Raw genomic sequence first — 27131 nt, forward strand, 5'->3', positions numbered from 1 at the left:
AGGTAACCCAAAGGGGAAATGGCAAGAGTACAGTCTCAAATGAAGATGGCACAGAGAAGGAAGAGAGATGAATTATTCTCCTTTTTTGGGGGCATAGTTGCTAAAATATACATTTTTAAGAGCATTTTCCAACTCAACACAGGAAGATAAAACCTCTCAATCAGTTATTTCAGCTCAGATGTGAGATGACAGATTAAGGACCAATGATAGCGTATAGAGAACCTGGGCATCTTCTCTCCTCCTCCATGGACCAACAGTTGTAGTTATCATTGTTGCTTAAGGCTCTGAAGAGAAGCATCTTCTCTATAACATTATCATCTTGGGGTACCCTGTTATATATATCATTCCCTTCAACTTCCTGGCAGAGAGACAACAACATAAAAACAGGTGCATCCATGAAGATTTATAGAAATGAAGTAACTGTCAGCTGAGACCTTGAAAATTTCCATCTTTGGAATACTCTGACAAGTTATAAACATTAAATAATAAGGTCCACTGGAGAGTTAAATTAACTGCTAATGTAACTCAGTCATTTATTTCTATGTAACCACACCCTTGTTGTCTCCTTCCCTACCTCCCCAAAAAATACCCAGACTCTTAGATGCTTACTGTTAAAATAACATTGAGACTTATTACATGTTTCTGTTTTAATGAAATAAAGATTATGCATAGTTTTGCCTTTTTTTTTTTTTTTCTTTTTTGGTGTCTCCTTGACAAAAGATTGCAGGGATTTCTGTATTAAAAAAAAAAAAAAAAAGATTAACTGTTTGAGAGCTTATTAAAAAACTGAAAGGAAAGAGTTTATTCAAAGGCCCCTTGGAAGGTGAGAAGAATCCTTGCAGCTGTCTTGCATATTATGTAACTTTATATAAAAGAAAGTTTCAAAGTGACCAAATAGCTCTAAGGAAGAAAAATGGCTGGACTTAATTAAATGAGTTGCAAGGAAAAAAAACCTCTAAGTGCAGATAGCAGTGTATAAAACTGTGAGATAGAAAGATGACTTGGGCCTCAGGGCACGGTATGGTAAAAAAATGATCTAAAACTCTCTTCACCACTGAAAGACAGAGGTCTTGTTCTGCCCCCTTTCTCACCTACCCTTGCTCCTATCTTTACAGTTCAGTCTGTTCCCTGGTATTTGGGTAATTAAAATCTCAAAGTCTTTTTCCTCCTGAGCATAACAAATGGAGGGGGAAAAAAAAAATCATTTAGTTCTCCACTGTGGAGGTATCCACATGGTCTGGATAACAGCAGCTGATATAGCAGGGATGCTAGTGTAAAAAGAGAGCGTGTGAAAGGAACATCCATTAGTGCCTATGTCCTGGTTTAGCCAGGATAGGGTTAAGTTTCCCCAGCAGTGGGGGGGAAGCTCTAGCCGGGTTATTCATATATCATGCTGACGTCACACCCTGGCGTGAGCGCGGGAAGAATCGGTGATCGCGTGGGTTGGCGCAGCCGGTTCTCTCACTGCTGTATCGGTATATATTTTGCTCTGTTCATTGTTATCACTGTTATTGTTATTGTTTGTTGTGTTGCTGTTGCTCTGTTGTATTAAACCTGTCCTTATGTCAGTCTCGGGGCTTTGTATTTCACTCCCTTTGTGGGGGAGGGGCAGTGGCCGCGTGGTCTCAGACCCTGGCAGGGGCTAAACCATCACAGCCTATGAGTGCATTTGGCCCGAAATTATAATGCCAGAGAAGACTACAACCCTTGGTCAGATTAAACATTAATCAGGAGACTACAAAGAGGTTTTAAAGAGTCATCTCCAAAAAGTGTAAAGGAAAAATAAATATTTGTAATAGTAGGGACAAAGAAGAAAATAATTGAGTAGAAGACAAATCCCTGTCAAAGCCAGAAATTACCGACCTTGCCACCTCCACCGAGGTGTGGCTTCCCCACTAGGCATTGGGACAGCCTCCAGCAGCTGGAGTGACAACCCATGGTAAAAATATGGGGACACTTCCACACCAGTCGGTGCATGTGAATGCTTGGGTGTTTTCTCACCAGCATGAAGATTGTAGGGGCAACACAGGCACACCAAAAGCACTCATGTCTAACATGAGGCATGCGTAAATAGGGAAAAGCTCAACCCCAGAAGAGGAGGTGTGTTTGCGACCCACACACCCATGTGAGGGGAAGCAGATGCATGCCACCTGGGGGGTTGTTGTTGGTGGTGAGTTGCACTTTTGGGGGATTATGAAATGCTTCAATCCCAATTTGATGGAAACCACAAGAACTGAAAAGTTTTGGGTTTTGGGGGGAGGGTTAGTGGTGGGAGGACACTGGGGTTGGTTTTGGTTTGGTTTTTTTCCCCCCTGCAACACTCCACCTGACGGAGACAGACAAGTCCAGACACGTAAATGCCTTTAGCACCTAAAGCTTGGATTTAGGTTGCAGTGCCACTGCAGCCTAACCATGATCCAGTAGCTGTCAACGTCCCATTCTCTCCATGGATGCACTCCAGTTTAGAGATGGTGCCAGTTTCCAGTGACCCAGTGAACCATTTCCTGTACAATTTCAGTGGCAGACATTAAACCAATACCTCCTGGAGTGTCCAGGTACTTTGAATGGCCTGAATATGCAGACAAAACTACCTGAGGTGAACCAGACCCCTGTTCATTTGAATCTATACAGTCTTGCAGGACTTGGATGACAGGTCTGCTAAACTGGATAATTTTAACAGAAACTGAACCCTCTAACCTTCCTTCAGCATTCAGCTATCAGTTTGTTTTAAAACCACTCCCAATAAACTGATGTTATGCTCTTTTAATAGTTATCAGCTATGACAATCAATTTTAACACAGCACTTCTGGTGCAGTTCCCTACTACTGCTGAGATTTGAGTCCCTTTCTCTAACCCTAACCATGCTTGAGGCTAATTTTAGGAAAGGTAGTCACTGTTGATCAAAATTCTCCCAAAGTTGTGCCGCAGTGAAGGAAAACCAATATTTGCTAGGTAAGGAAGAAAAGAAAAAAGTTTACCTGTGATGCATTCCCTTGCACAAGGACTTCATGAATTTTGCATTAAGCAGCCAATGAAAGAGCAACCAAACTCCAAACTAGTAGAACAGATTTGTGCCAGCTGATTCAACTATTCACGAATCCCATATAACGATCTGTGTTCCTGGCCAACGCTGTCATCTGCTTCCCCTTCTGACCAATCCTGCTCTACAGCCAGCCTAAAGCCACAAAGGAGTGTATGCTAAAGAAAAGAAGTAATTGGTCTGTTCCCCAGATTTCTACCAGTGGTTACTGACAACAGTACAGCAAGATACTGCAAAACATTTCAAAGACATATATATATGTTTAAATCCAGATTCCTCAGGAAAAATGACTTTTCTCCATAACTACAAGTACTTTAAGAGATAATATTCAGAAACACTAATTTTAACTAAGAAGGTAGCCTACCCAGGAGGCCTGTGCAATTGAGGGAGAGAAAACGCCTCCTCTCTCTATACTTGGCATGACACCAGATGAATGCATTCACAACTGATGCTGAAGAAACCTTGTCCACACTACATGCATTTCAGGAGGGTTTACCCCAGGCCCGTGGAGCCTGGTGCTGTGCGTGAATGCCAAGCAGAGACTGAAGTGCATTTCCTCTGCCCCTGGAAGTCACCTTCTGGCTCAGTTTCATTTATGAGGAACCCAGCTGTGGTCTCCAAGACTGCTCTGGGATACAAACTGAGATGCCTTAAGTGAGGAGATTCACAAGCACACACCTCACCTGAATGGAAGTGCTGATGGAGACACACCCACAGACATAGCCTTAGATCCCCATATTTAGAAGTCTCAGTTTATGTCTCCATAGCTATTATCAGAGTCTCTAAATGATGAACAAGTTATTTGTATTTTCTTATGATAAAAAGTAGCATAGCTGATCAAGGTAAACAATGCTATGATACACAGAAACCAAGAAAAATTGCAGTAGGAAAATTTGTGTTACATAAAAAAAATACTATTATAACACAACATATAAAACAATCTCATAGAAAAAAAACCAACCACAAAACAAACCCAAACAAAACCAAAACCAAACCCTAAACCAAGAACCAAGCCACCCCAAACCACACAAAAAACAAATAGCAAAATTTTCCCAGAAAGCAAAACTAAAAGACATAAATCAAACTTATGAAAAAAATCTTCTTGTAATATTCAGATCAACCGTTGTGGAGAAGGTGTGAAAAAAAGAAATATAAACCAGTCAGCTTGGTAATGAAGTTATTAGAACTGTTATAGTCTCTGTTTTTTACCAACTCATTTACATAACATTCAGATTTTTGTATTTTGCTATATCATGACTGCCTCCTAAGTACATTGATCTTGAAATGAGGACTATTGTCCTACTTAAAAGGAACTTATATACAAATCTTTTGTTCTCTCCACTAAAACAAGATTTCAACTCATAGATATAGTTACAAAGTATAGATTATTTTGAATGTTGCATTTGAATTACAAAATATCTGAAGTGAATATAAGTGTAAAAATAAGTATGAATTAGTGAAATCTTTCTCACAGTATGTCTCCTTATCCACTAACAACCACTGAAACAGCATCATTGGTATCTAAAAATCTACTAGTTATCTAAATACATAGTTGTTTCATTGTTTGTGCTAATAAAGTCTCAAGTTAAAAGGAAAATTTTTAGGACAGCTATGTATAAATATTATAATTAAAATCTAGCAAAACATGATGTAAACTCATTCTTGAATTACTAAGTTATTTTGCTTGAACCAATCCCTTAGCCAGATCTTACTAAGCATAAATTTCTAGCTGCCTTCAAGCATGACATATTAGAAGTACTGTACCCATATAATAGACTAGAACTGAGTATTCTAGAAGTGCTGTTATCCATATTTATCACGCAAATTACCCTGCCTGTCCTTTGCTCCATGAAGATAAGTAGCAGTTGAGAAACAGAACTGAACTAAAAAATCGGTGCAAAATAAAATTTTAAAAAGTGCCTTTCAAGTTGGTTTGTCCAATTTCTCCAACAGTTGGAAACTTTGTATAGCTGGGATTTAGAAAAAAAATATATATCATTAGTAGCGATGTATACATCTAGAAAGGACCAACCCTTCGGAAATAGCACTTTGAAAATTAATTGACTCACCTAAGCTCTTCATTTTACAACTCCAAAAATTATTTTTTTCTTTTTTCCCCAAAATACCCGAGTTGGTCTACAGACTTTTACACAACAAACTGGATTTCATGCAAGAAATTCTGGTGAGAATCAGAAATAGCCGCAACATGAGATACCTATTAGTGGGCTAGAGATCCAGTCTATTAAAGAGTTTCGTATCTTGTCTCTAAAACACAACTACACCATAACTTGTTGAATCGAATAGTGGAAGATAAATATATATAAAAATATATTTTAATCTTATAAAAAAGGAACGAGCTGTATCTGAGCTGGAAAATATGGGCCTTATTTTATATTACTTTAGAGCTGGGATTTTTGACCTGTGGAAGTGAGGCTTCTGCAATCATTTTATCTGAATTTCTCCACAACTGTTTTGAACCTTTTGCCCATTTTTAATAAATACTGAATATTTATTAAACTGAATTTCCCACATCACCAGCTGAACAGTCGGTCCCTATTGAGGAACAGTTTGAGAGTTACCTCTAGTCCTTAGGTTGCTGGTTAATATACGCAGGGTCCCAAAGCAACTTAAGATTACGTTTTCCCTCATCCATCTGGTTATAAAGGGGTAAGGGAATTAGCTAAACACACTGTCAGGAGTTTAAAAAGTACAGGGGTAGAACCCTGAGGGTACTGTAAAAGAGAGAAGTCTAAGGAGTTTGAGAGATGTGGAAAGGATCTGGGCTTATTGCAGCATGGGTTTCTGCATGTAACCCAAAGGGAAAGAGTAGTCTTAATAAAGAAGTATTTCAATCATGCCAAAATGGATTTTGAAGGTAAGATTGGTCCGTGAAGTCACTAGAGAAGCAAAACACATTAAAGATAATTCTAAATATTCCTAGTTCTGCTTCCAAGAATTCTTGTCCCAAACCTGACTGAAATTACTATTTTTTTCCCCCCAAATTGCTCTAAAGAACAGACTCAGAACTGGACAATAATCACATCAACTCTTATACCTTAGTATTTGCAATGTCTCTGTTCTGAGACACTCCTGCACTACCTGTAGTCTACTGTAGATGGCAAAGACAATACTTTAATTGCCTTTAAAAATTTGTTTTAAAAAAGCTTATATAAAGAATAACTTGGTAGCTTCCTCTTAGATAACTTACCTAAAAACATTACTTAATGATTCCTTAATAGTCTGCAGTAAATAATCACTTCATTTTTGGTAACATGAAAAATAATTTTAGAGAACTTCTTCATACTGAGAATTCATCAGATAGTTTAAAGGGTTGTTAATAAGCAGTTAAGCTATCTTTGGTATTCAAATCCTGAAATAATACACATTGCTCAGTGCTTTAGAGGGTACATTACCTCTACTACATTCTCACTCTAGAAATTATGCCAAAAATTCCTATGTCAAAATTGCTAGAGTGGGTGGGTGAAAGGACATTCCCCCTATCTTTCCAGTGTATGAGTCTTGCTTTGGGAAAAAGAAAAAAATAAAGAAAGAAAGAAAGAAAAAAAGAAAGGATAGAATTATTGGTATTTGCTCCTGCAAAAAAAAAAAAAAAAACCAAAACCCCACCACACCAAAAAACACCACAAAACTTAAAAGCTTTATAATCAAAACAATATTTAGGAATTTCCTTGAAATTTGATTTCCATTCATGGTTTTAAGAGCATTGCATGCAAACACTGATTTAGTTCCACAAGTGCAGAAAGCTCTCAAACACATTATTTTCAAATTTAAAGTTAAAAATTACATTTTCTTCAAATGATCTTAAGCATCTAAGGAATGACTCTCAGCATGGCTACTCAGAAACCAAAATGATAGAAAGATAAACTTGAACAAAATAGTGTATTTCCTACACATCATATAAACATATATCCAGTTTTGCTGCACAAGAAAATAATTTTCAAATTTCGAAAAAGTCCCAAGCTTTTCAGTTACAGAAGAACTGATAGGGCACATAGGCACCTCCTGGGCAGTCTAAGGCAGTATTCTTCAGGAAATGTCAAAGTGCATATCTCCTTACATTCTTAGGTGACCAAGGGTCTACAGGATCTTGAGTTCTATCAGTGAAAAGTTATTTAAGAATATTAGTGCTGTATATGCTTAGGAGCTCCAGATTCTTGCTTCAGCTGCGTTTTCAGGATTTATCAAGTACATGGCGCAAGCACAGCAACTGCAAACACATTTTTCATTTGAATTATTGGATGAAGTACATATGCTGAAAGCAAGGACTGAAAACAGTCTCCTCCCCCATAAAGGAGTGTCTTCACAATTGGATGACAAAAATCATGCTCCTTCTAGGACTATGAATATTTTTATCTTTTTGAAAAACAAGCTGGCTTCTGAACAGCAGATGCTTAGAATATCCCTTACCAGCAAAGGGCAGACCTAGTGGTTAAAGCAGTTATCTAGTGCAAGGATTTGAACTCTGTGAGATCTGGGAAACATTTGTAGGGGTCAAATACAGAGCAGGTTTTCAAAGTAATAGCTACTACACAAAGCCTCGCTTCATTAAGAACTCCCAAGTCCATCATTCGAAGTTCTTTGACTTCCTTTTCAAAAGGAAGAGTGGGACAGTTTTTCCACAATCTCTTGTCGTCCAGATACTGTAAACCAACCTTCAACACCACAGTTTATTGTTCTCTCAGCTGCTACAGCTATACACGAGTTTCTTTTGTTATCCAGTTTACAATGTGCTCAAATTAAAAAGCTAACCAACTCACAAAAAACCCAAAACACTGTATTTTGAACCAGAATACTGGTCGATCTTAAAACATGGCTGTGTACACAAGGTGTGGTTCTATATCAGCCTAAGCCAGTGTAACTGATTGATGCTGCAGTTCTGTCCTACTGTCCTTCCCTCCCTTCCTCTGTTGCATTAAGACTTGTAGGCTCCTAAGGACATGCTATTTCAGCACAGCTATTACAGATAGAATTATTAAAATAAATAAATAATATATAAACCTTCTTAGCAATATTTTTTTTAAGGTACCTACCAACTCAGTGCCCTAAAGCAGCTAAGGCTAATCGCAGGTGTAGAAAAGCATTTATAGATGATACACACAATTGCCATTCATCTCTGGTAAGAAGACTGAAGGCAGACATCAGTCATGTAGGCTGCCATGGAACAGTAGTTACAAAGGAACTACAGATCCATTGGTGAAGTAGCAGGACAGGTATATAAGACTGAGCGTGAACAGGATGAAATGTTTGGGAGGAGGATCTTTCAAACCAACTTCACCAAAAAAAAAAAAAAAAAAAGTAACTCTATGGTCAAAGAGTAAAAACTGATAGTGAAGGAAAGACTATTTAAAGTTCTTAACTTCTGAGATGGCTGTAAAATAATGGCAAAATAAATAGAAAATTTCTTATACATGTTTTTAGAATCGAAGCCAAACTCTCTAAAAGCCATTGAAAGAGAACTGAGAATATACTTATTCAGTAGCATTACTTTAATCCATTTTTGTGGTAAATACTTCTGAGGACAAGATCACCTGTTGGGCATAACTACTGCTGGGGCTGAGCATGGAAAAGGTTAGCATTAGTAGGAGAGGTAGAAGATCAGAAGGGATTTGGAGATTAAAGGATTTTGGGCTACCTAGGTTTGGTTCAGATCATGTCTCTCATTTCAACACAGGTCTTTTCATGAAGCAATAGTGAGTGGGCAGGTAAATGAGAATTTAAGTTTGCATTACACAGAAAACTGATTTCCTCCACCCCCCACTTTTTCCGAGCTACTTTCCAGTTATTGTGCTGCATTTTTAAGTTGATATTCAACTACCTTCCAGCTTGAAGGAATGTTTGACTCAGTAAGAATGTGAATCTTTGAGATATTACTTCATATGAAAGGTGACAAGGGGTAAAAAAAAATGTTGTAGAAGGTGCTGTACAACTCCTGCTGTCTGTAAAGTAGGGATTAGATTAAAACAATCTTCAAAGTTTTCCTGCAAAACATTTTCCAGTTTAATGGAATGAATGTGCATTGTGAACTCCTGTTTATAAAGAAAGCAAACTTTAGAAAGTGCTAAAATGACTTCTGCAAACAAAGTTACTGAAAACTGGTAAGGGATAAAAGAATTCAGAGAAGTAGAAAATTCAACGTTTCATTTTATTTTGTGGTTATAGACTTTAGGACAAGCTAAATATTCAAACTCTTCTCTAAAAACAAGCTTTCTGTCTTTTATATGGGTTGCACTGACAGCTGGGGTAAAAAGTTGTTTTAATTAAAACTCTACTCTAGGGAAGATCTTGTAGAACTAGCATCTGTAGCTGGCCTGATGAATCTCCAGTAAACACACAGACGGGGTGTTTTAGTACAAGCGTCAGTGTCGTAGAGGATTACAAAAAGCAATTTGGTTGGCATTTCTGAATATTCTGAATATAAAGCAGTACTATTTCTAACAATGTTACATCTGAAATGCAACTGTTTCAGGAAAAACAAATACAACTGAACTAAAAGCTGCCCTACCTGTATACTTATTAAAAACATTTTGAATTGTATGGATATAGTTTATTAATCTCTACTTCCTAACACATTTTACACTAATCCGATTCATACTGACATCAGGCTTAATACACAAAATAATAGAAAAACAATTCTGAAGACATTTTTCTGAGGGTAAACTAGTACTTTGGAAACACTAGAACTTTTTCTTAGCTTGAAGTAGTCCTATATAAGAGCTGGCATTTAGTGAAAAAACCCTCCAGTATAAATGATCACGAGACAGTTGCATTTAAAAAAACCCAAATAAATAAAAAGACGAGCATATATATTTAAATATATACCTAATGGCATATTTGGAAAAAAATTTGGGAAAAATCAGGTTGAGAGTCACTTATAGATTCTACTACTAGTATCAGATATTTGTATGCTATAACTACTACTATGAAATTTGTAGCATATGAAGGTATTTACCCCCCCTTTTCCACTCAGTCTTGAGTCACCAATATTCTTAAAATTTTTCATTTTCAGTATAGTTCAGTTCATAATTCTCGTACTTGGAAATTATTTGATGCTGGACTGCTAGTCAGTGTTTACATCACCCTCCATTCTCACAACAAAGTGGTGTTTTGTTTTTTGTTGTTTTGTTTTTTTAATTTGCATTATAAAGTATCTTTCAATATAAATAAATTACAAGACACTTCACAACTAAGAGTGTTGATAATACACACTGACCAATATAGATAAACTAAGCAATACCACATGTAGTGCACCTCTCAAGAGACCCAAGGATCTATATGGATAAAATCCAATTACAGGATCTGAGCTTGAATGTAGAAAAACATTGCAGTGTAGCATCTTCAGGCTCAAAGACAGAAACCATCTGGCATAATATGGAGAAAATAGAAAGCAGAGCACCAGAAAGATACCCTAGTAGTACAGAAATGTCATAGCACATTCAGTAGCCAAAAAAAATGGCTTTTTTTTTTTTTTTTTTAATTTAAAAGCACAATCTGTCCAAATAGCATTAGTCGTAAAGGAGTAAAAGGTAGTTTGACCATGCTGGAATTCAAATACTTACAACTTCAGTTTACTCAACACCAACAAAGAAACATCATAGCACACCATAAAACAGAAGTATTTCATTAAAAAAACTATATATTTGTAGCTATTTATGCAGAATTCAGGAGGAACGTGGTTCCCAACAATAACGTTCCTATCAATATAGCTTCTATTAGTGTAAAGCTCATTAGAGGCTGTATGTGATGTAAGTGATACCCTGTGCCTAAAATTCCACACGATTTCATAAAACATTAGGGATGCTCAGGTTCTGAACTTACAAAAGGTGTGTATTTGATAAGAAAACCTACAGATCAAGATTTGGAGTGCCTTGAGACACCACATCTAAACATCTAAAACTCAAGAATGCTGGGATGCATCTACTGCACAAATAAATTATAAAGTTACATGCAAAAGAATTTTTTATATTGGACATATTGTAACTTATTTGAAACAGGTGTGAGATGTGGTTAGATTATAAAGGTTGCTGGTAGATGGATGTAGACACGCTTGCAATAACACCAGGTCTTAAGATTTTTCCAACTTACTGATGCTGTAAAATGAACTAAATAGCTTCATTATGTTCAATACCACTGGACCTCAAAGTTCACAATAAACATTGTTATAATCAGGAAGCAAGAGTCATTGATACATGCTGCTTTGTCATATATTTTATTTTTCCCAATGCTTTTTTTCTTTCATTAATGTAAACACAAGACATTCACATATATGTGTTTGCTTGCTGTAATGATATTACAACAAATAAGTGTTCAAATCATCCTTTTTACTACTGTTTCCAAAGGTCTATGTCCAGGATTTTTCCAGGTACTTTTGTCTACCACTGCAGTGCTTTAGATTGAGAAATTGTTCCTTAAATACAAATATTTATGAATGTGTTATTTTCGGTTCAGTGGAAGCCTTTTTCCTCTTTTGTTTAATAGTATATTCTCCTCTTGTGTCTAAATAAAAATATCCACTTTGAAAAGTGCTTAAGATTACTTATCGAAGGTTATAGTTAAGTTACCTCAAAATTTACCATAAATATGTTTCTTAGTACCTGACAAACAACACTTTTTCTCCTGTGGCTTTGTAAGGGAGGCATTGCAATGAAAAAAGTCATCACAGAGTTCTATGCATATAGCTTTGGTAGATGGTATTTTCTTTTATATATAAAAAACCCCTCACCACTGAAAGTATATTCTCACTCTATTTATGATCTCTCGTACAAACTGGAAATACATAACCCTGATGTCTACTGTAGGTCTTTTAACCAAAGAGCACGTTACAGACACATAGTAAAATGACGACACCTAATTTTCACAGCAAGAGATAAAATGTTTCTGAAAATCAATTCCTGTTTAATTCACAGTTAGCTAAATAAGAAGTCAGCTGCTTATAAGTTACATTTTCTTTTAGTTTAGTTTTTTTACTTCATGTTATCATCAACTGTACATCATAGCTTTTGGAAGGTCATGAAACCTTAACTGAGGCAATTTTAAAGACAACTTGTGCTTTGCAAACAAACTACACTAGGGAAACTAGAAACCTTTCAGTCAAAATACAACAGTTTGTATTCCAAATATATGGAATGGATACTGATATATTTCCAACTTTTAACCAATTGCAAATAGTTGTACCTATTACATGAAAACATTATGAGCTCTTTTCCTCTGCCAATACACTGCTATGCATAACGCCTACCTATGGATTTTGGTAAAAATTAGTAAAGCAAGAAGCAGTTGATTAGATATTTCGTTATTATAAGAACTGTCCTGGTTTAACCAGGATAGGGTTAAGTTTCCCCAGCAGAGGGGGGGAGCTCTAGCCGGGTTATTCAGATACCATGCGGACGTCACATCCTGGCAGGTCACATTTTCCTGGCGCGGGAGCGCGGTGCACTCGTGGTTTTGTACATCGTGCTTCAAACTGCTGTATTTGGTAGCTATTTTGCTCTGTTCATTGCTATCACTATTACTGTTATTGTTATTGTTGTTGTTGGTTGTGTTGCTATTGCATTGTTGTATTAAACCTTTCCTTATTTCAGTCTTGGGGCCTTGTATTTCACTCCCTTTGTGGGGGAGGGACAGCGGCCGCGTGGTCTCAGACCCCGGCGGGGGCTAAACCACCACAAGAACAAAAATAAATTTAGATGGGGTGAGAAAAACAAATTCAGTGATTTTATTATTTGCATGCTTACCAATGCTAACACACGTAAAAGATGGTAGCAATGATTCTCCAAACAAGGGAGGAAATATGTATGTACATGCATATATATATGCATGCATGGGTCTATGCAAGTGCATTTTATGCTTGCATATCATTTTACAGTGTTTAAATGTGCTGTTCCTATTTTCGGTCTAAGAAAATTCAAGGCAGCATAATGGAAGTGACTCGTAGAAGTCTGCAGTGATCAGTGTCTGTAATTTCCACAGGCCATTCAGGACATGTCCTAAGAGTTCAATTCCCCATTTGCTGCCATTCTTCTTACATCCCTGTGCCCCTAATTAGAATAAAGTAAACCATAGAAAGAAAAAGATTAAACTGCGAATAAACCATGTTTATACTACAGAAGGAAAGAAGGAGAGAGAAGAGGTGGAAAAATTTCATCGGAGACCAGATTTCATTCTAGGGCCTTTCCTTGACAGCCCCCCCCCCCACAAAAAAAAAGAAAAAAAAGAAAAAAAAGAATAAGAAAAAATTTAAAAAAGAGAGTTGATATTATTAAAGCTGAAATCATATCTGATGTCTCAGAAATGCTAAGGAGAGATGGAGAAAATAAAGCTCCCTAAGATCTGGACATCACTTCTTAGAATGTTGCACTCAGTAGAAATTATGTATCTACATTTTAATAGAGCTTTCCATAGGACACTTCCAAAGAATGCTATATTCATGGGCTTACCATCACATAATATTTGCTTTGAGGAATCTTCTTTACGACCTTTACATACCCATACTTTCTGTTCAGTCATAGCTATTAGCTTCTTTGCGTACAAATTAAGTAGTAAAAGTCTTCACCATTTTGTAACTTAAACTGCACTGTAAATCTCATAACTACCTAAGAAAAACTAGGCTGTTCATGTTTGACTCAATCTGATATTTTAAAAAAGACTAAGCCTGACTTGTTATACAGTTATGTATCATTTGAGACAGAAAACACCACACTGCATTATAGCTGTAATGCTGTCTGCAAGACAAGCAGAAATTAATTGAATGTAAACAGAAGGGAAAGCATACTATTTTTTAGATCGAGCATAATAAATCACAACCAAAGGTAAACATTTTCCATTTTACAGATTTCCACAATATTATCCAAGTATTGTTATGCTGCATTGATATAATCTGTTGTAACATAAGAGTTGCCTTTTCCCCACAATAATTCATTAGTAATATAGGGAACCCAATACTTTTAGAGTATTAATTTCTAAACTCTGTTGAGATGAATGAGCATGTTTTCATTCTGGTATTTACCTACTGAACTCTATATTTTTGTTACTACACACGTATGTTATGTACATAAAGTGGATAGGTATGATGAATACAAAAAGAGCACAGGATAAAAGGCATTGAATTACAATGAATACAAGACACTACTCATTCTGTGCCACTCACATTAAAAGAATGTTATGTTATCCCCGTGCTTTTATACCATGTACTAAAAAAAAAAAAAGCAAGCTGCACTGAAGATCTTTTGCAAAGATACATGTTCATCCTGCCTACACCTAGCCAGGAGACAACAGTCAAAAAACCTGTGTTCTCAAGCTATAGTTCCATAACCATTAATACTGGATCTGTGCACAGCAATACAGATTTGATTTGTATTAGACATGAGAACACAAACACATTTTTCCCTCAAATTAGATGGTGCAGACAATATAGCCTCTGTGATAGCTTTATGCTCTACACTGGTTACATGACAGCTACGGTAGAACAGATAATAGTCAATCTGGCATAAAGCCTGACAATAACGTTAACTTGTCAAAATTCCCAGAAAATTGTTGAGTTAGCAGAATATGTTTGTACTGGATCAGTGCTTACCATTATGTAGCTGCAACATTCTTGATTAGAAGTAGAAGCCCTAAAGCCAGACTCGGTCTGCTGTTGAACCGTGGCCTCAGAACAGTTTACCACAATTGGAGCGCAGTGCTGAGCTGTGGCTTGCTCCTGTTGAGCCAGTTTGCACAGACACCCAGCTGTTCAGTCTGCCATCCATGGAGGCTGAACCACACAGACAGCAAAGGCTTAAAGTAGGAGCAATAACTTACTTCTTGTGGCTCTTAATTTGTGCTAACACAAAGCATGTTACAGGTAATTTCACAGGTAAGGAGTGTATACAATTGTTTTACTCTTTGGTTTTCTTGAGCTTCAGCGCTATACCTGATTTACCCTGAAAGTTTAGCTGTGCAGAAGTTGCGGCTATGAAAACAGTAAACATGAACGTTTATTACACCTTCCAAAATAACAGTTGCTTTTCACTACAGAAACCCAACACAAACTACTAGTGCGGCATGCTTATTTAAAAGCAAAAACCCCTTTCCTTTTTAAATGATGTTACAGACTCTACAACTAGCCTTGAAAATTCCTTCTTTAAATTTTGTAGGCTCACATATAAAGCTGTGAATAAGCTTATCTTGCATATACTAGAAACAAATACTATTTTTTACAGCACTTCATTTCAAAAGTACGAAACACTTTTCAAAGGGTTGGAGCACAGATCTCCTGAGGAATTTTATTATATTTCAGTACTGCACACAGACTTTAAATCACTGACACAATACAGACAAAACCAAGTCCAAGACTTAGACATCCCAAAGCCCTAGCTCATCAGAGGTCTATGCTCCTGTTCTTAAAATAAAACACAATTCACCTGAGAACCATGGATTAAGGGAATAATGAGCAATATCACAATGAGACACCAAATTTGGTCTTTTCTATCTGTAAAATTATTTTCTATTTTTTTTAGGTGTTAACTTTTAAATTAATATAGAATAACATCACCCCAAACATAGTACTTACATATTTAAATTTAGAATAAGCATATTTTATATACGCTTTTGTGCATACACATGCAGTGGGATCCCTGAGAAAGAGCGAGCACAAAGTAAGAGAAATTGTTTAATAAACTAAATTTCCCAGTGGCCATTTTGAAGAATGTGATCCCAATTTGGAATCTGACCATTTTTTTCCAACACAACTAATAGGCCCCCATTTAACTTGCCTTGTTTCTCTTATTTGGTACCACCACTCTGTTCTGTTGGTTGTAACAGTCCCCAAAGTCACAATTACTTTGTGAGCAAGTAGTAGTATTCCCTGTGATACTAACATCATGCAAGTTCCCAGAATAATAGATTCCCCCTGAGCTGAAGACCCTACTTGCTATGACCAGTGGATCCAAAAAGCCTTTCTTTGCCCTATCAAGTTTTGAGCACTACAATTCAGGTTTTGCCATACAGTGCTTTTGACAAGTGGCATTCTTGGGAACATCCCCTATCCCCCTAAAAGTGCAGGTTTCATATAACAGAGTTGGGCAAGGGTGGTCACATTCCTGAGTGATGTATCCCACTCCAGACAGAGGTTGAATCTTCAAAGAAAACCCTATACTGACTAATACTTTCTCACAGTACAAAGGAAGTAAATAGTAGTGGTGTTTAACACAGGCAAACCAACACAAAGCGGAAGTGATTTGCCCATAGCAAGACCGATAGCAAAGTACAAGAACCTAATCAAACACCATTACAATCATAGAACACCAGTTTGGAAGGGACCTCAAGGATCATCTGATTCAACCTGTCTTGGCAAAAGTGCAGTCTAGACAAGACGGCCCAGCGCCCTGTCTAGCTGAATCTTAAGTTTCACAGCATAACAGGAACTGGGTTAGTTGAAACTTGACAGTGAGCAGACATTTCTGACCGTATGTATTCTGAAATGCACTTTTGCTTCCAACAGAAACCTCTCTTAGGCATGTCCACAACACTTACTGCAGTGGCCTAAATGCTGCGGCTCATTAGGCTATTATAGTTGGATCATGTGTCTGCATCCATAGCATAAGTATAGATCCAAGTCTCTAAAACCAGATTACGATTATATCCTTATCTTTAAGTAGAATGCATACTTATCTTCTTTGACTTGGGAAAGTGAAGAATTGGAAAGAAAAAAAAAAAAAGGAAAAAGTCTTCACACAATTGACTTTGAACTACTGCATAAAAAACCTGAGTTAATGTATTCTGTGACTTTGTTTTAATAAGATTTTAATAGTACACAAATGAAAACTGTTAACATGTTCACATAAAATAGGATCTTCAGTGCTGGTCATTTAGCCTGTCTTCACAGAAGACTTGCTTTTATACTAATTAATTTGCTTCAGACATGGAATGCAAGTCTGCTTGAAGGATTGTCCCCACCTCTTAAGTGAAGCACCTTACTAAGATGAAGCCCATCAGATACGACACATAGCACGGACACAGCCTTGATTAGGAAAAAAGTGTGTGTGGGTTTTTTTTTTTTAAATGTATTGTTTTGTATCAGAGATTAATAAACTCATAAAACCCCAAATCATTCACTTGCTAGAGAAAATGGAAAATGACAGCATACGTTTGGGAACTGCACGGCAAACAGCTGGAAAAAAAAGTCAGAAACAGTAATTACAGGACTGACAATTTTAAGGAATAATACTGTAGGTTTAGATCAGCTCTACTGCATGTTAAGCAATGCATGTTGCATTAGTAGAAAAACTCGTTACCCACAGAGGTTGAGTCAGACCGCAGTTTAACATAACCTAGGATACTTTCAGTAGCTCCATACTTAATAAAATTAAGACTTCTTTCACCCCCCACCCCAAGGATGATACATGGTACAAGAAAGAAGTTTTATGCTGTTACACCAAAGAAATCTCTTACCAGCAGAATTCTGAAGCAGTCTCTGTGAATTAGTATACAACACTAGCAACTCTCATAAATAAAAATATTTTCCATACTTTTTTAAAGGTCACCTCAGATTGCTTATTTTTAGACTCAGTCTTCACACTGAAAAAATCCTTAAAACAAATATAAAAGTTGCTCTGCAGAAAGTCTGGCACAATAGCTCTAGGATGTGAAGAGCTACATTCAGCTCTATGAAGTGAGACTATTTTACTTACACACTTAAAGACAACTTGTCAGCATTATTAACTATTTAATTCCTCATCAATCAAAAAAGGTCAACAAGGTACTTTAAGTTTCACTTTGCAAAACCAATATTACTGTAATATACGTAACCATTAAGAATTATATCTATGTAGATTAATAAGCAAAAAAATGAATGTATGAAAATACTCTTTAACATGTGTTTCTTTAGAACTTATATTGTCGAAAAAAGAGAACAAGCCTAACACTCCTTCTGCACAGTTAAGTTACAAAAAATAGTTCTTATTGTTCCTTTGATTTTGAAAACTAATGAGCACTAACTTGAGCTCCCAATTTTTGCTAATGCAGAATCTGTGCCTTTTGTAACAATCTGCATGTGAATCACTTAAAAATATTCAGCTTCATTTAATCTGACAGCTCAATAATTTACACGTTGCTTGTTCTCACTTTGAATACTTGGAACTGAGCAACACCTCCATGCTCCTACTTACATATTCTTACTTTAACAAGCTTAACACAAAACACATTTAAGTCAAATTTAGTAGAATCAGTTTTCAAGTCCAATTAAGTTTTAAGAAAGTGATCTGAAAGTCTGCACAATCTATTATTAAGCAAACCGCATAAGGGGAGCATATTTTAATGAAGAGAATTCCTAAGCTTATCTTGGTTTACAAAGCATTAAAAATTTTAAATATGGTTCTGCAAGGTTTAAGTATATTTCCAAAAATCATTCTAGCTTGTGTAATAACTAATCTCCAGTATGCTTTGGTTTCAGAATACAGAACCCCTGAGAATCTTCCTCATTGGATATGAAATCTGTTTGTTTTTTGTTTTTTTGGGTTTTTTTTCATATTTCATGTTTTTATCAGTGTAGTCTCTATAGTGGAAGAGACTACCCTTCTGTAAATCCCAGAAGTTCTCAAGCAACAGAGCTGCTGCATAGCCATAAGATGTAAGTAGAAAAGGAAACCTCTGGGTTGGGTTGAGATAGCTACCATAAATCTTGGAGTAACCTAGAGTCTGGAGCCACCCCAAGAGTAAAAAGGGGAGCTAGAGAAATCAATGACTTCAGTGATTTCTAAATAGTGATGGATGGAAGACATGTGGTGGAGCTGCTACACAATGAGAGACTGAATAAAATTGTATCATTTCTCCTCCTTTCAAACTGACCAGGTTGCAACACTGCCATACCCATCCCTAGCCATTAGACAGCTGCAGCCAGCAAACATAATCAAATTCTAGGAGGTGAAAGACAGACTCCTCTTTAATGCTATGATTCTTTACATAGATCCATGTGAAATTGCTCTGATAAAATGCTTTTTCAGATCATAGGGTTTTTGCCAGTTCCTCTTGTATTCCTTACATCCTTCAGAAAGAACTGGTAGGATTCTAGAATTATCACTTTTATCCCCCCCATCCAGCTATAGAACACATTTTCAGAATTCACAGCATATCAAAAAGGAGAATAAATGCAAGGAAAACTAAGATACTATAGAAAGCATTAATTCATAAAAGTTGTCTTTTTTTTTTTTTTTTTTTTTTTGCCATGCAAGCTTGGAATCCTTCAAGACAATAAAAAAAAAGTTGAAATCTTGTATCCAGAGCCAGTAATAGCAGAAGTTTAATTTATCTATACTTACAAATTTCTCCTTAGGAAGGACTACTTCCACATTTAAACTATGAAGAGCAATACAACTCCTTGGGGAATTTTTGGGAAATAATTTAAAACTGAGAACAATTACTTATGAACACGTGTCTCATTGCTCCTTGAATCATTTCTACTAGTATATAGTTACACTAAGATTCCCAGAACAATAAAGAAAAAAAATTCTCTACCCATGAGAAACAACACTACACTATATTATACCTCTTAGTTTTCTCATCTGAATGTAGTTTTGAATTGCCCTGGAAAACATTTCTTCTCACGCCTGTTTGAATATGTCACATTGCAAGACATGCTTTTAAGTATAATAAATTGATTGTTGGAAATCCTTGAATGCATCAAAGAATTACAAAAGGATGCACATATTTAATCTCGTGTAATAAACATGAACACGTGAGTACATTTAAACAGTAGAAACAAATAACTTCTGTAGTTTCTCAGGTTTGAGTAAAACTAGAAGTCTATATACACCAAAGAAAAAATAAATTTGTTGTTGTGGGGAATTAGGCTTTGTGTATACATGTTCTGCTAAAATCTAACCGAATGTCAGAGTTTAAATAGATTTGATTTCTTTCATCACAAATCTCATAATTAAACCACTAGACTGCATAAGTCTGAACCTAGTGTTTTTGTAATGGCTAACGTAAGAGATCTGGAAGCAGGGAGACGTACTCAGGAATGTTTTAACAGGGGTTAATCACAGTGATTGAGTCAACTATTTTGCTGGTTGAGCCTCCATGATAACATAAGCTGGTGCAATACCTAGTATGAGACATCACGAGCTAAAAGAACAAAGATGAAAGTGAGGATAAGTCCCAGTCACTAACAGGAGTGGCTCGTGTTCAGATTCTACTACCATCTTCAGATTGTCTTTATGTCTATAAATCCACTGCCTTGCTGAACCATAAGGCCACCCTGTTTACCATAAGGAAGGCGAAACGTATTGCTCTATACATCACTTGTAAGCCCAGACATGTCCACTTAAATTGTTGGAAAAAATATTTGCAATAGTTTCTTGACAACTTTGAGAACAGGACTACAGTTGTTGTATTGTGAACATCAGTCTCCACATAAATAGCTTTTAGATTAGAGATATACAAATGATAAATATTCCTCTTCAGCACACCAATTGACCAGTAAGATATATGAAACAAAGATAACTTCAATGGATGTGTAATGGAATTTGTAACAGTCAAAATGGAATACCCACACATCATTTTTTGCTTTATCTGAAAGAGACTCATTTAATTCTATAGTAAGTGGCCTTTGTTTGGTTCGTTTGTTTGTTTTCCAGTAAGCCTTTAAATCTTTTAAACTAGATGATAAATCCCAAGTGAACATTTCATTCAGCATAAAATCAGAAGATTGTCAAAATGAAGCATTTTCTCAATAACTATTTGCAAAAGAAGAGCTAGGCAGTTTGCTAATCTTTTCCCCTTCCCTGTAAACTGTACCAGCTCATAGGATCAAATCACCCTGTGACAGGGACCTCATACTTCAGTAGGCTTCATATTTAGCCTAGCTCTTTATGAAAAAAACCTGTAATAGTTCTTTGTTTTTTAATTCCATCAGTGGAGCTTGTTAAAACTGGGACATTGAAATGGGATGTCATCCTCAGACAGCAATGAAAGCCTTTGTAAAGAAAGCTTCCCAGTTTACTTTCATGTTTTGATAAGCTCTGAAACAGTTAACACTGTCTCAATTATCAGCTTTTTACATTAATCCTCCGTAGAATTCCATAGACTTGGGGTAAAAATTCTGCCCTTAGCAACATTTTCATCTCCCGAGACCTTTTCCCCTCTGCCTGACAATTAGCTTTTCCTTCTGTGAAGCTGAGGCAGCTTTCTGTTCTTGGTAACTCCTGTTGTTTTGCAGAGAAATACTTTGGGAGTTTGTTAGTAGTTTTCCCACTTGGATAATATTTTTAAATTATTTGGTATACATGGATCATCTTCACCTCACAAAGAGGTGAAATAGCTTATTAGTCAACATACAAAACACTGAAAGCTCATGGATATAAAGCAGAGAGCTGTACCATAAGAGCATGTATTAGGCATTGCTTGCTGATATCTCATTTCCATAAAGACTGTGAAATATGGTAGGAAACAGGCTAACATGAATCCATTTGCATTAAGAGAAAGTAACAAAAGTGGGAAACCGTGTCTATTTAACCCATTCTACAAGGTTTAATTTTCAGAATCCCATACCAGGGGTCACATCAATTTTCACTTAGACTATTATCTTAAGACACATTTACACAACATATTTTAGACAAAGAGTTCATTTGTTCTTTAGAAGATGAATGTATTCAAAACCGAGTCAACACACAAACAGTAAGCAGAAGTTTAAAAAAAAAACCAACCCAAACCCCACAAAAACCTATCCTAAGACAAAAGGTGAATTTGGATCTACAGATAACTTGATTGATAATGCTAAAACTGTAAGGTATAACACAATTATCACATCACTTCATGTCCTGGGTAAATGTTGATGCAGTAATTACGTAGTCACAGAAGTTAAAGATTCGTGTCTCAGGGCTGCTTATAGACAACCTGGCATATTCCGAGTAGACCATTTTGTAGTGAGTTTTGGCTAATTTACCTACAATAAGAGTCAGTGACAGAAATATTGGAAAAAGAAAACACAACTCTTAATGCTCAGCTAAAATTACTGTTCCTTCACAGACTGTCCTGGTTTTGGCTGGGATAGAGTTAACATTTCTTGAGCTGGGAGGGGGCACAGCTGGAGTGTCAGGCCCAGATTGGCCACTGGAGTATTCCATATCATGTGATGTTATGCTCAGTATATAAAGGAGGTGGGTTCTCTCTCGCTTTCAGTCTGCGACAGTGGGATCTTCATTCTGTTGGGATTGCTGGATGAGAGCAGGTTGGGTATTGGTTGGCGGGTGGTGAGCAGTCACATTGTGCATTACCCATTTGTACTTTCCATTATTGCTGTTGTTTTGTTACCATCACTAAACTGATTTTTATCTCATCCTATGAGTTTTTTCCTTTTTGTCTCTCCCCTATTTCCCAGCTGGGGGGGAGGAGTGAGTGACCGTCTGTGTGGTGATTGGCTGCCAGCCGAGTTCAAACCACGACACAGATATTTTAGAAGACTGTCAGCACTCTGTAGTCTACTTTCCTTAAATAAGTGTCTTAAGACAAATATTATTTCCTTACCTCTAAAACCAAAACGCAAACTAAGAAGCAAACAAGCATTTGTAGATTATGTATATTAATAAATAATCTATTTTAAAGATAACCTAGCATCTAGAGTTACCTCTGTAGAAGTTATCAGGTATAGTAACGTATAAACCATTGTTAAACTAAACACATACTAATGTAGTGTAATCCCATACCCAGCCATTAACTGTTAGAGAAGGCACACTGATTTAAACCACTACCAACATAAAAATCTTGTTAACATACTAATAATTAGAAAATAATCTAAAAAAAAATTTTGAAGTGTGCTAAAAGTCAATAAAAATAATGAAGGAAATACTTTGTGAATAGCTCTGCTAAAACTGTAATGCTTTTGAAAAATATAGTTAGTACCAGGCAGTACTTGGTTTGTTTTTTATGTTCACATGTAGGTATTCACATTAACTTTCACCAATATCTGTATGCATATACTGTTGATAAGGCGTGTCTTATGGAAAAACTCCATTACCTGTGGATAAATATCCAGCACCACTCACCAGCTTGGTAATGTAAGGTCATTCTAATTACCTTCTCCACACTTTAGCCTCCCCTCCGTGGCCCTAGTAATCATGAGGACTCTTTGAAATGCTGATGCAGCATTATACTGATTTATTTTGAAATATGCTATATGTAATACTAATCACTGGAACTGCATATTGGATATTTTCTGAGGTCATCTTTAAAATTATTAAGCTACATACTCTGAACAAGGCAATCCCACACATTTGAATGCTACATAATCAGTATTTCCTGTTACTAACAGCAGAGAAAGTTATAAATAGTTTCGAAAAAGTTCAACTGTTGGACTAGTTTGTTAAATAAATAAATAAATAAGCCTCTACTGACTGCAGGGGATTTACTCATGCTTCCTAGTGAAGGTAAGGACCTCAGTGCAGAACAAGTGCTCGGAGCAAAACTACTGTTTTGTGCTTCCCATCTTGTGCTTTGTACTGCACAACGTCAAGTCAACTAGTTTTTATGATACCCTGATTTGATAGGCTTCTCTATCCATTTGACACGTAAAAATAGCCCTTCTATACTAAAGGGTGAAGTGCACTCTACCAGATTAAGATCATAAAAATATTCCCCACATAGAAAGAGGGGGAAAATTGTAGACTCTTCTGCATATACCTATTCGGATTCTTGATGAAAAGCACTGTCAGATGATCTGAAAAGATCAAAACTTCATATTTCAACCCCACATTGTGGCTAATGGCTGAGCATTAGAAATGACACTGTAGCATCATTCCTATAATTGCCACTCCAGAGGTAGGGGGGCTTCTGACAACAAAGTTGTCAGAACAAGTTGGGCTTGCAGAAGGGAAGCAGCAATTAAAATGTATTTTTACTACAGCAATCTGAAATAATGGGGGGTTTAAAATTTTTTTCTGTGGTGATATTCATGTCCAGTGAATCAAAGGTTTGCCCTGCCCAGCAAATTATTTCCCCCCTCACCCACCCAAAATTTGGCCCAAAGTACACACTTGGGAAGAGCATAACAGAAAATATATATCATCCTTGACTCAGTGCTCTCCCACCAGCCACTTTAATTTAGAGTCTTTCCTGAGCTGGAAATGGTTTTGGCTTTAGGGCTTTTTTTTGTTTGGGTTTTTTTGTTTGTTTGTTGTTTTTGTGTTAATTAACTCACAGTTCTTAAGGCAAAGTTTTTTTTATGCTAATCAGCACATGGCAATGGAAGCAGAAATGGATGTTAATTTCAAATTTTATAGTTAATACTGTGTGTAATATATTTGTGTCCCATTCAATTTTGCAGCTAGTAGTGGCTTTAATGGTATAACATGTAGCGTTCCCCAAAACAATGTCTTTTGAAGGTTTCCACTGATTTATGTGTTTCAGTCTCCATTTCTATGACAAAGGGAAGATAATATTTTATGCTAAACCAGAATGAGTTCATTCATAATAGCAAATCACTTTATATATAAAGCTATGAGCAAGAACATTAAAAATATGACTTTATTATTATTTACAAACAGGGTTTAGAGATCAGTGCTTTTTCTTCCTGCTATACATCTACTAAAACTCTAGTCACCAACCAAGTTTTTTTTATTTTGTTCGCTATATAGAAGCTTTATGGTAGCTTAATTCCATCTATTTCAAGATAAAAAGCCAAATTCATTATATTTCACTTCAGTCTATTTGACACAGATTTCCCTGTAATGGAGCAGCTAGTTTCCCCCTAATTAGGAAAAGGTTCCCTTGCTAAGAGAGTGACCCTCTGCTCAGCTTTAGTCAGGATGTAGGCATATAGTCTTTCAGAGGCACTTTAAAACCTGAAGCCTGACCCCTCATCACCTATGTGACCAGAGGGCAGCTGTAATAATCAAAGTTTAAGACAACCCTCTTACGTAGGACATTTGTGCCTAATAAAGGGGCTGGCATATAGCCCAAGTCACATGCAGAAAGTCAGCTGCATGACTGGCTAAACATGTGTGTTCATCAGAACATCAAAAGATAAAGAAGTGCTTACACGGTGGACTATTTTGCTTATAGAGTGGACCTATTTTCAGTCAAATGAAAAGTGAAAAGGCCTTATGAAGGAATGAGCTGCAAGAATAATTCATCTAGTCTCTTATTCACTCATGTCTATTTGAAAGAATTTCAGTTAAAAAAATTAAGAAAAGAAAAAAAAAAAGAGGGAGGCAAAGAATGGTCTATAGGTTGACAGATCTGATTCGGTCTTCAGGCCAGAGATGGTCATTATCTAGTCTAGAAGCATCTACACCCATAACCTTTAAAGTTACTGATCATACAAAAATGCATGTTGTGACCGATCTGTACAAATGCACTATTGGTAAACAGGCAGATATTCTCACTTTCTACAGCTATCATATGCCAAAGTCCATGTCTGGATGGATATACACACACACACACACACGTTTTATATGTGCCAGATGCAGTCCTCAATGTTTGGTTTACCTTTGCTAGAGTTAACTGAACAACGTAGAAGAGAATCAGCTAAAAAAATTATTCCCATTAGAACATGAACTTAATTAATTCTCCTAAGACTGCTAACACCTTATTCTCAAACAAGAATATAAGTCTCTTCACATAAGCTTGAACACTCACTATCCCATTAAATTCCAGGCAGCAAATGAGCAACTTTTCGAAAGAAACGATACCAGTGGCTAAAATAATCAAGGTATACATGAAAGTGGTAAAACAGAGGAGAATAAGACAGAAAAGATATTACTACAATTCTGATATTTAGGCCAACTGATCTTCTAAGAGTATCTTTTATGCTTTCATTTTCTTTGATCTGCCAACACCAGCTTTTTGTTTGTTCTTCCAGTTTAATGTATTCTGTGCTAGTTGAAGAGCTTTTAGTTATGACCCTCATTTGTGAAAGTTACCCTTGAAAGCATGTCTCCCAGACTATCATCATCATTTTGATTCCATGCTAACAATGCTGCTTTTATGCAAAATAAGCTAAAACCCCCAAATCCACACACATTGTGTGCTTATCTCAAAGCTCATCTGGTTGAATAGCATGACAGGCTCTTTTTCAGTTATTGCTCTACAAAAGTCTCATCTATGTGAATTGGAGTACACTAATTATTTTACATCTGAAAGTAAAATAAAAGTGATGTCTCCAAAATGACTTAATTTACCATAATTTAGAAAGTTTTTATTTAAATACAGCAGTGTTCTTTTTAAGCATATGAGTTTCTGTACTCCGGGCCTACATGTAACAACAGGCTTTTGAACAGTGCTTGAACTGTGCGTGTACCGTGGTTACTCTGGAAGACAGAGGAAAACATATTCTGTAAAAACCAAACAACTAATGGATTATCCAGTTTCCTAACATTTTAGAGATGTAAAATCAAGGGAAAAGCACATTCGTATCAACACCATCATTTTCATAAACGTTAACCCTTCATCCTTGAAATAACAATCTTTGTCATTTCTTATTTGCAGCCAAATCTGTACTATTAAAAAAGGAAGAAAAATCTCACACAAATTATTTCCCTTCTCTCTGATTGAGGATGAGCCGAGGAGAACTCTTTCTACATTTTACCATAGATAACCTACCAAATCACTAGAGAGGAAAAAAAAAACCAAAACCAAAACCAAACAACAAGAACAGAACTGGGAGGTGTACCTAAAAAAAAAAAAAAAAAAAAAAAAAAGAGTAGCAGCCATCACTGAAAGATCAGAATAGACAGAACTTCAGAACACAGAAGATACAAGGAAAAAAAAAAGTTTAATTTTACTAGCACAATGCAGTGATGGTGGATGGTACACTTTTTCTGACATTTCTATCCAAATTCTGTCACTTCATGTTCCCCTTAACAGGGGATACAGTGAATTCACCTATTCAACTATTTGAAACTGGGGTTTTTTGTGTGTGTGGTTTTTTTTGGTGGTTTTTTTTTTGTTTTTTGTTTTTTTTTTTTAAATATTATACACCCACTGATCAAACTTCCAAGAAGGCATCTAAAACCCCTGATTTTTATAGGCTTTGATTACAGTATAATCTATTGCTTGCCCTTCATATTTGAACATAAGGATACTAAGTCAATCAAAGCCAACT

Source organism: Strix aluco, chromosome 4 (genome assembly GCF_031877795.1).
Source record: "Strix aluco isolate bStrAlu1 chromosome 4, bStrAlu1.hap1, whole genome shotgun sequence".
NCBI lineage: Eukaryota > Metazoa > Chordata > Aves > Strigiformes > Strigidae > Strix > Strix aluco.